This window comes from Corvus brachyrhynchos, unplaced genomic scaffold, assembly GCF_000691975.1.
Source record: "Corvus brachyrhynchos isolate BGI_N302 unplaced genomic scaffold, ASM69197v1 scaffold32, whole genome shotgun sequence".
Classification (NCBI taxonomy): Eukaryota; Metazoa; Chordata; class Aves; order Passeriformes; family Corvidae; genus Corvus; species Corvus brachyrhynchos.
In genome coordinates, this window is record NW_008237919.1 from 6,951,977 (window position 1) to 6,962,057 (window position 10,081).

The window sequence follows — 10,081 nt, forward strand, 5'->3', positions numbered from 1 at the left end:
ACATTTTATTCCATTTTGGTCATTTAGAAACAATGTTCTACAAGAACATAAAGGAAAATGGATTCACAGATGAGATGTCATTTCAGTATGACAGCATGTGGGAGGAAAAGTGCATTCAGGTTGCAGACAAAATATAAGGTGCATAAGGTTACATCTCCTGCTTTGTTCAGTTTTCCTCAGGAAAGGAGTGTGGAGAACAGCTGCCACTATTGGTGCTGAAGGCACCAGGGAAGTGCAGCCCTGAGATCTCCAGCCAGTATTTCAGGCATTTCCAGTGATCTGGCCACTACCCTTTTTTCCCCATCGTCTCTCCTTCGTGAAAGGAATCTGGGGCATTTGGAAAGTCCTTTCCTGACTGCCCGCTAGAGGTAGGCTGAGCTGGTTTAACTGTGATCTTAGGATCACAAATCCCACGAGAGATTTGGGGATTGCTCTCTGTAGCATATAATAGCATGGGCTTGTCTATATAGGAAATTATTCAGAAACAGATATTGAGGTGGTGCAAATTCGCACTCTGCATAAATCTGCTTTAACTTGCAAGTCTGCACAAGCCTTTATGCTTTATTATCTAAGTAAAGGCGATAATTGGTGTGAAATCAGCAAAGGAAAGGCTCCCCAGCCAACAAGGCAAAAAGGAAACCAGGCTTTGAACAGGAGATACATTTAAAGAAACAGCTCCTTTTTCCCAGTGGGAGATCGGAGCTGCTGGTTCATACTCAAGGTGTGAGGACCAGCATGATGTCATGCTCTGCACAGGTAACTGTTACCAGAGGCAGTACTGATGTCCTACTGCAGCACTGGCCTCCTCTTGATGACTTAGCACAATCAAACATTGTTCTCAGGCAGCTAGGCTGTGTCCAGGGATGAGGTATCTTTGCTTGACATGCTGTTGTGCTGTACATATGTACTGTCTGCTGTCACCCGCAGCTTGCTGCATCCTCTCTGCAGCACTGCCAAGTCATGAAACCAGGCTTCCATGAGAGAGGAGAGAGGGCACCAGCTTTGAATAGGTCATGTCTACCAAATCTTGGGTCTCAAGTCTATAATGATTACTGGCAGTCTGACCCTGGTCAGCTGAAGATGTTTAGTTCATAACTAACCCTCCCACTTTGCACTGACCACAATAGGTCTTTTGGGGGGTCCTATCACACTTGCTGAAAGCGGTCCATGAACTAATCTGCAGCACAAACATGACCTTTCTTCTAGCCTATATGTGCTCTAAAATCTCTTCTGAAACTGGACAAAAATGTGGCATGAAATTTTCCTTAATTAAAAATAGACTTGCGAACATCTGCAGTAGATGTATATGAGTAAGACAGCAGCAGTAAATTGTTCTGCTGCCAATTGTGATTTTATTGTGAGTCCTCCCTAGAAGCTGCTTTTCTCTGGAGCTCTAAGGGAGAAATCTCCAACTTTACATAAAAATAGGTTTCTAGCTGGAGTCTAAAGAAAGTTTTATACATAAAATGCTATACAGGAGGTTGAAAACCAGAAATTAGGCAAAAAGAAACCCATAATACCTTTACTACACTGTCAAGATTTTAATAAAAATCTTATGATTATACAGTGGAAGACATTTACCCCAAATTTCAAACATTCTCAGTTAGCAACACTGAAATTGCCTCTATGGTAACTATTTCAAGATCACTGAGTACCTTCAATTCTTCCTCCTACTGATTTAAAACAGCTTCAAGTGTTAAAAAAGATTTTAGAAATCTTTAGTCTGGCTTCCAAAACTTTTGCATGAAGAGTCAGCTGTCCAAATTTCATAGAATACAGGTTGTAAGGGGGCCTCAGGGATCATTTCATCCAACCTTTCTCAGCAAAAGCATGTTCTAGACATTCCTTAAGAGTCAAACAGTGGGGAAACCAGCACATTCCTGGGGAAATTACCCCAATGACTGATTTGTCTCATTCTGAAGAATTTTTCTCTTGTGTCTAATCAAATCTTCTCAGCATGAACTTGTACCCATTATCCTTCATCTTTTCCATGTGACTCCTTGCAAAAAGGGAGTCTCCCTCTTCTTCGTAGCCACTCATGTCTTGCAAAACATCACAGTACTTTTAAGAGAAAACACTTGAATGACCCCTTACTTTACTGCTGAATATGGTGTTGTGCTTCAAACGAAGCCCTTTTTGCAAAGCCTGAGACAGACTTCAGGTCATGTGACATTTGAGGGGACACAGTGCAGTCCTGCTGCAGCATCCTTCCAGGGCTTAGGCAATGAAGAGTGCAGTTGCTCTGGTTGTAGAGCAGCTTTACAGCTTAATTCACATGCTGGGCCATCTTCATACCTGGCAGTAAGAGGTTCAGAGTGCACACTGACCTGTTTTCCAGGTTGCGGAATTATAGAATAAGATAGGACTAGAAAAGCTGTACTAGAAATGTATACCCTGCAAAAAGGTCACTGCACTTAAGCAGAATAAGATGAAAGCCAATTTCTTGTCCCACTCTTGTTGCACAAGCATTGAGGGGTCATAGAACTTATAGATTTGCCCTATCTGTGACAGACTGGGAGTGCTTCTCCTCTTGATGAGAGGAGTTCAGGATATCTTTTGAGACCACAATCAGCCTTTGGCTCTATAAGGTTGATGGCAAAGAGCAACACCCAGTTTAGTCCTACTTCACTGAAAAAAGTTGATGAAAAAGCAACGTAGAGACACAGCATAATGAAGAATTTTAATTCTACCGGAAGTGGTGGAGGAACTCAAATTACGGTTTGTATTTTGGTTTGAAAGTGGTAGGGCTGAGTTTTGGAAAGAGGTCATGCCTCTTCCCTAATGTCTCTCCAAAGCCACTAGAGGGCCCCAAAGTCCACCTTAACAAATTGTCTTTGGCATTTTTGAAAAGACCGCAGAGAGACGTGAACGTGTTTTCCAGAATTCTTGTGCTTTCTCATTTTGCTATTACCAGAGGAATCAATCACGAGAAAACAAGGGTTTGGGGAAGAAGATACCTTGAAGGGTAGCATCACCAGTGACTTCTATCCACTAAGGATTTGCATGGCTTTCTGGAGTTTGGTGGGAGTGGTATCTCGTCAGCAGCACCTGGATTTCACCAGTGTCTTTTCTATTTTATGAGACAGACTTACATGTAGTGGAGTCTCTGAGAGTGCACAGGGGGCTTTTGATTTTGTACCATCCCCTATGAAGATGTTTGCCATATGTTAAACCTCACCTTAAGCCTTACTTCCAAGCTTGTCTTGGTTGTGGAGGAGCGAAGCAGCTGGGTTATGCTTGCTGTTGAGTGTGAGTTATAAACAGGGTGAGTTCTTCAGCAAACAAGAAAAGGCTCCTTTTGAACAATGTTTCTTTCTCCTTTTAGAGTTGAATGTGGAGGGTAGCAATGCTGTTCTGCTCTGCATTTGTGGATGTATCTGAGCAAAGAACTTCTGGGCTTTTAGTTATCCTGAGGAAGAACAATTCCCTGTGTTCTGTCTCGTTGCAGTCCAGAGTACCAACCAGATCTTTGGAGGTGTTCAGACACATGCAAAGTTTAAAAATAACTCCAGAAATTTTTCTTTTTGTTCCTTTTCCCATGTGCTTTTCCCATTCCCTTTAATTAAATTAGCCTGCCACCTCACATGCCATGGGCTTGATTTGAGACATTTAGATAAATATGGGTAAAATTATGTTAAATTTTTGGCAGCCCTCTCAGGACTGAAAGTGAAGCTGGATCATATGAGGAGACAATATGTCATTGGGACCAACCATTCACTTGCTTCTGTCCTAGGAGAGTTTGAAATGCTGGGCACTGAAATACAAAAATGTCATCATAAATTTTATGGCTTTTGCTGTAACACTTATGATTTGATTGATGATAGCTAGAGCAACTGACTCCACAATCCAGAGAGGACAAAATGGTTCCAATAACAAAATACTAGAATTGCCAGAAACCTTCCTAAAAGACTTTGCCTGTGAAATATAAGGAAGCATACTGCAATGTGGGCTGGCTCTATTGGCATTTGCTTTAAATGACATCCATCCTATCAGTGGCCCTTCTATCCCAGACTAAAGAGTAGCTGTTCAGAATTACCTCTGTTATCCAGTTAATACACTGTGCCTACACTGCCCTGTCTTTTCAAGGGCTGTCAATGGATACAATTTAGGCAAAAACTGTGTTTTCCTTTAGAGATAACTTTACCTTTCCAGAAATGAATTAGACATTTGCAGAAGAAGTAACATTTGAGACAAATGTATGGCTGCTGGGCTAGTGAATTCCAGAAACATTTTTCACTAAATCTAAAGGTAGATGACTAAAATATATTATGCAAGTCATGTCTGAGAAGTATTCATCTATCTCCCTTAATCACAAAAGAAGTCTAGATGACTTCATGGGTTGTATATTATATATATCTACTTTTTGACAGGATGAATCCCACCTGTACTGTCAGTGTCATCATGCAAATCTTGTAATCATTTGTGCTAGATTACCAAGTGCAGTCTCTGTGCTGCATATGTGGCACTTGGGGAGAGAAAATCATACCCTGCAGGCAGCTTTCAACACATACAGGGGCTTGAGAGACACTGCAGCTTCCAGGAATGATCAGGTAGAGTTCAGTTATTCCAAACGAGGTAACTTTCCAAGCCTGGGACTCTGGAGATGCAGCTGTGGGGTCTCTTTAGGCACTGTGTGAACAGGTGTAGCCAAGCTTCTGCTTGAGGAAAGTCTCACCAAAGTGCTTTGGCTCAAGGGTAACACACTTCTGTGCCCTGAGCACCTTCATGGGTTGCAGGCTGGGGCCTTTCTCAACCCCACCTGCCAGCAACCCCCTGGGAGTGAAGAGTGTGCTTTGCACAGCATCCTTGGGGCACAGCATGTGAGGAGGTGACATCCAATGGAAGGATGGAGAAAGAGGGCTCTGGTAAATCATTTAAAATACACCATCATTCTTCAGGGTGTAGATAAACCCAGTCTTTGCTTTCTTTTTTGGTCTCCTACTGCAGATGCTTCACTCGTGTTACGACCAAATGTTCTATTCTTAAAATAATAAAGCTTTCTATTAAGGAGTGGTTCGAATTATCAGTAATTAGAATTTTATTGTTTAGTTTATTTAAGAGGGAATAAATGGAATTATAAAATTCTTTATAATATTTCAATTCCTTTCATAAGCATATTCTGGGTCTTGAGGGATGTTCATAGCAAACGTGTTAGTTCCAAGTACCTTTCTTCTTAAAACCCTTGTGTTTTGGGACACAGCCAGATAGGATGACAGAATATATATTATTTTTATAGCTTATATGTTGGTTTGACAGAATGAAGAATGTTTTTATCCTTGCGAGAAAATTAAACATTCCTGTCTAATTTAAAAAAGGGTTTGTCTGAAGGACTTGCTGTAAGCCTTTATATGCTTTCAGGATCTTCTTCCTGTTCATTAGGAACTGTTCTGTATTCTTTTGCAATCAGCTCTCATCATTTATTGTGTCATTTCAATTGTAAGTGGTTTAAAAATGCCTAAAAAAGCCCTGTGGACAGATAGTGTGTTAATTAGATGGGGAAGAGGAAGGTGTTCTTGTAGTGAGGTATTATACACAGTGTAAAATATCTCTGGGCAAGATACTGCAGTTTAGTGGCTGGTTCTATGGTTCATTCAATATTGAATGAGGAGCAAGAATTCCTTTCAAGCAATGGTTGTCTGTTGAGTTGTTTTTGTTTTTAATAATGCTGCTGGGAAGTTTAGGAAAAAATAGGAAGTTAACTTAATTAAAACAATAAAAAGAGAAGACTTGCATTCTCAGAAAAGAGAAATTTTTCTTAAATAGAATTTATCTCACGCTCCTTTGGGCTAATGAATAATAACATATTCTGCTGACAAAAGGTGACTTTAGAAATATGAAGTCATCACAGTTAAATCTTGCTGACTGATCCCATGCAGTTAGCAGGACATTTGTGACAGCCTCATACAAATTACCCTCTCCTTGAATTTCAGATCCAATTTATGTTTCTTTTTATTATTTCTCTCATTGTCACTATCTCCACTCCAGGTGAGAAACACCTGGAGTACTGGGTCCAGTGCTGGGATCTCAAGTAAAAGAGAAACAGGGACATACAGGAACCAAGTTGAGCAAAGGAGCATGAAGGGATGGGTGCATCTGACATGGAAGTGTCCGAGACAGCTGAGATTGTTAAACCTAAAAGAAAGGTGTCTCCAGAGGGATCTCATCAATGTGTATAAATATCTGATGAACAAGAGAAAGGAAGAGGCATCCTGGTTAATCTCAGAGGTTCTCAGTGAGAGGACCAGAGGCAGTGGGTACAAACTGAAATACGGGAGACTCCCTCAGAACACAGGAAAACACCTTTCTACAGGGAGGGTGATTCAACTCTGGCACAGGTTGCCCAGAGAGGTTGTGAAGCGTTCATTCTTTATTAGCCTAGAGAAAGGAGGCTCAGGGGTGACCTTATCACTCTCTACAACTCCCTGAAATGAGGGTGTAGCCAGCTGGGTGTTGGCCTCTTCTCCCAGGTCTCCCAGATCTCAGAGGCCTCTTCCATCCTAATTGATTCTGTGATATTCCAAATCCATCTGAACATGATCCTGGACAGCCTTCTCAAGATGACCCTACCTGAGCAGGGGGGTTGCACTAGCCCATCTAAAGCCTCATCTCTTCTGTGTTTCTGCCACTGTTTCTGCAGTTTGACAAGAGCCATGACAGGCTGTGGCTGAGCAGCCTCAGTGCTACTTAGTTTATATGCCGGCTTGAGCTTCTGAAAAAGGCTTTATGTCAAATTACAGTCTGAGAAAGAGATTTCTTCATTTCCATAGTGAAAGAAAGCCAAAGACCAGAATGGATAAAACGTACAACCAGACTGAAGCCCTGTACATTAAAAGCCATAATGCCTAATCTAAATGAATTAATAGTAAAATAGGATCTTCAGAGGCTGTGCAGTCTGTCTCTTTGTCCCTAGGCGGAGTTAAATGTACCCAAATCATTACTGGCAACGTTTCCAGTCATTAGTGATCCTTACTATTAGAAAGGCCTCCTTGATATCTAAGCGAGAGTTCAGCAACTGTTGGCCCTAGTATCCCTTTAATGTGTCTTTTTGCCACACTGATCATTGAGCAGAGTTTGCAAGACTGCTGCAATTCCCTCCTCAGCCTTTTCTTCTCCAGGCTGAACAAACCCTTCAATTCTGGCCACCTTTTCTCCCTAAAGACACGGGAAAAAGTCACGTGGGACTTTGAATCCAAAGAGTGGCGCATGCCTGCAGGTTATCTGCCTGGTCTAAGTGCTACCAAATGAATTACCCGGCACTCTCAGGCTGGCCCTTGAACACAGCCCTGATGTGGTGTGTGGCATGTACTGAAGAAAATGATTTTGTGAATGCACTTAGAGGCTTTTGGAACAATTTATCAAGACTAAAAGCAGTGTTTAGGTCAGTCCATATGTACCTAAATGAAACCAGTGTTCCCCACGAGCAGAGATGCACACAGGGTGTCTAATCCCTGGTGTCACTGGGCTTCCAGCCTTGTCAGGCAATGCCTGAGCTTTGGGACAGCAGGTTTACAACTGAGATTCTCTGACAACTTCCTGTGTGGAGGAGCTCATCTCCCTCCCTGGGAGCGCTGGGAGAGCTGCGTCCTGCTCCAGGCACTCAGCTGTGTTGCCAGAGCTCAGGAAAGCTTTTGTCCCTGGGGGCACCATCGGCACCTGCAGCATAGCTGAAATGCACTCACCCAGAGGATGCACTGAGGTTAACCAAGTTCACAGAGCACTGTAATGTCACAAAGCCATGCCCTTCTCAGCCCTGATGGGAGCAGAGACTGCACTAGCAAGCACTTGAGGCATTTTCTTTGCTACCTCTGAGCACCAGGTAAACCTTTGCCTTCAACCACCACAATCTGCCTGAAGAAAGAAGTAAAGCAAATGGATAAATACTGGTTAAAACAGGAAAAAGAGTAGTGGAAAATTACTCCACATCATGCCCTCTCCTCCCAGCCTGGTCAGGCAGTAAAGACCTTGAAAGATGGATTTTACCCCTGTGTATGTTACAATACAAAGCTGAAGGAGTTATGGATGCACTAAATTCAACACAAGCAATTCAACTCTCCCCCAGGAACAGCACTATTTGCCCAGAGACAACTTAAAAAATAAGAAGAGATAAGCCTTATATGCTGAGTTAATGAAATCTGTATCTTCTATAAACATAATAGGGCTAGAAACAATAAACCAAGAAAACTGGTAAGAACTTGCAATCACAAAAAAAGTTGCCGCTATGGGGAATAACAAGGAACAAGAGTCTGCTCTTATAAAAGCCTCTGCAAAATTTTTTCTCACTCATTTCACTTTGAAAACACCTTGAGAAATAGTATAAGGTATATTCTGACATTAAAATTCTGTAAAATGAATAGAAATTCATAATACTTTCAGTGCCACCTAATCTGTATTTTCATTCAAGTGAACTCACAGAATAAAAACAGATAAAAGAGGAATCAGGCCCAAAGTACTGAAGTGCATAAAACAATTTAAATGCAAAGTGTAGCTATTAAAAGTAGAGTGTACATTTATATGTTCAGAAATGTACTGATGCTTTCAATCTCTCTCACATATTACTGAAGTATGAACTATATTACTCAAAATGTTGTAGTCTAATTCTTTTGTCAAACTCCATTGATTTTAATAAGATATCACTGTTGTAACAAGGTGCAGAACTAGAAATAAAAATGTTCTAATGCAAGCATTTGCTTTTACAGATCTGTTTCAGATGTCCTTGATTACGCTTTGCTGTGGTCTTTGAAATCACCTTCCAAGTCCATTCTGTGGAGACCACAGTGTTATTCCCAACCTCTTTGGGAGATGTTGTTTCTAGGAATTGACGAGGCCCCTAAGGCATTTCGCAAAGTTTGCATTTCTCATGATACCAAGCACATGGACTGCACCTGTGGCTGTTTGTGGCTATCACAACAGTACTAGCTTCTGGCAGGACTAAGTTTTAAGTAGAACTTCTTATTATCTGCTTTGACCCACTGTTATGAGCCCTGACAACAAAGGTGAAAGATCACCTATGAATGCAAAAGACAAATAGACTTGATAGCTCAAGAGAGTGAAAATTATGTGAGAAAGGTTAGGGGTTTGAGCTATTTTTAAGATGTATGGGTTTAAAGTTCTCTCTGGCACAATGTCAATTGTAATACATTTATAACTTGAGAAAAAAAAGCATAATGTCATTTTTCAGCAGTTTGACAAATGAGACATTGGGGAAAAATGTTTATCCTAGGACAGAAAAAGCCCAGGAAGCTTTTGTAACAGACCATGGACTTTTCAAACCATGATCACCTCACTTGCTGTAGCTGATTAAGCTGTATTTGGGACTATCATCAGCTTAATTTTGATTTCCTTTATCACTTTTTTACAAAGACCAGAGCTGCGTGAAGGTTAGAAAACAGATTTAGTTTTTTTTTTTTTTGATAAATTTATTAAGCCCATGCTTTTTATTAGGAATCATATCCACTCTCTGTTTCCCTCAATAGCCAGAGGGTAAAAGAGATCAGCAATGAGTAGGTCTGAAAGAATATGGCTTTGTATGAACAAGAATATAGAAACAGAATTATAGGGCATGTTTTGAGGGAAAAATGTAGAAAAATGGCTTGGGGAAAAAATGAAAGTAAAAAGATACTGAAATATTTTGTGAGCTTTTGTTATTTTGCATATTTGAAACAATAGTCAAAACCCTTTGTCACAATGGTTAATTTCAACATTTTTCAAAGTAAAATGCTTTACTTTCCAAACTGAAATTATTTGCTCTCCTTTGATTTCATAAAATCACTACTTTTTTTTAAATGGACAGCACTGAAAGCACAGTGACTTACGATATTTCTGTAATTAAAAAAAAATCCTGCTCAGCTGCAAATAATTCTACTACTTGATTTTGCAATATTTTCAAAATATTTCAGTTTTTAGTCTGGCCAGGAAATACTACATTTTGCAGTTGCTAGTGAGTCAAAAAAGTAAAATAGACAATTTTCTTAGTTGATCATATTAGGTGGTAACACTCCATATCATCACGAAGACCAAAAGATGCTACACTCAGACAAACAACTGAGAAGGGGAAAAGGCACAGAAAATTTAGTCACAAATT

At 40.5% G+C, this 10,081-nt stretch overlaps 1 long non-coding RNA gene across 1 annotated transcript in view; it reads right to left on the minus strand.

Annotated features, from left to right (window-relative positions):
- Nucleotides 1-8,373: 8,373 nt before the first annotated feature.
- LOC108446477 overlaps nucleotides 8,374-10,081 on the minus strand; it is a 15,636-nt gene continuing 13,928 nt past the window's right edge. The window contains exon 2 of the long non-coding RNA XR_001861670.1: nucleotides 8,374-10,081. This exon is cut by the window's right edge and continues 3,439 nt beyond it. This is a non-coding gene — a long non-coding RNA (uncharacterized LOC108446477).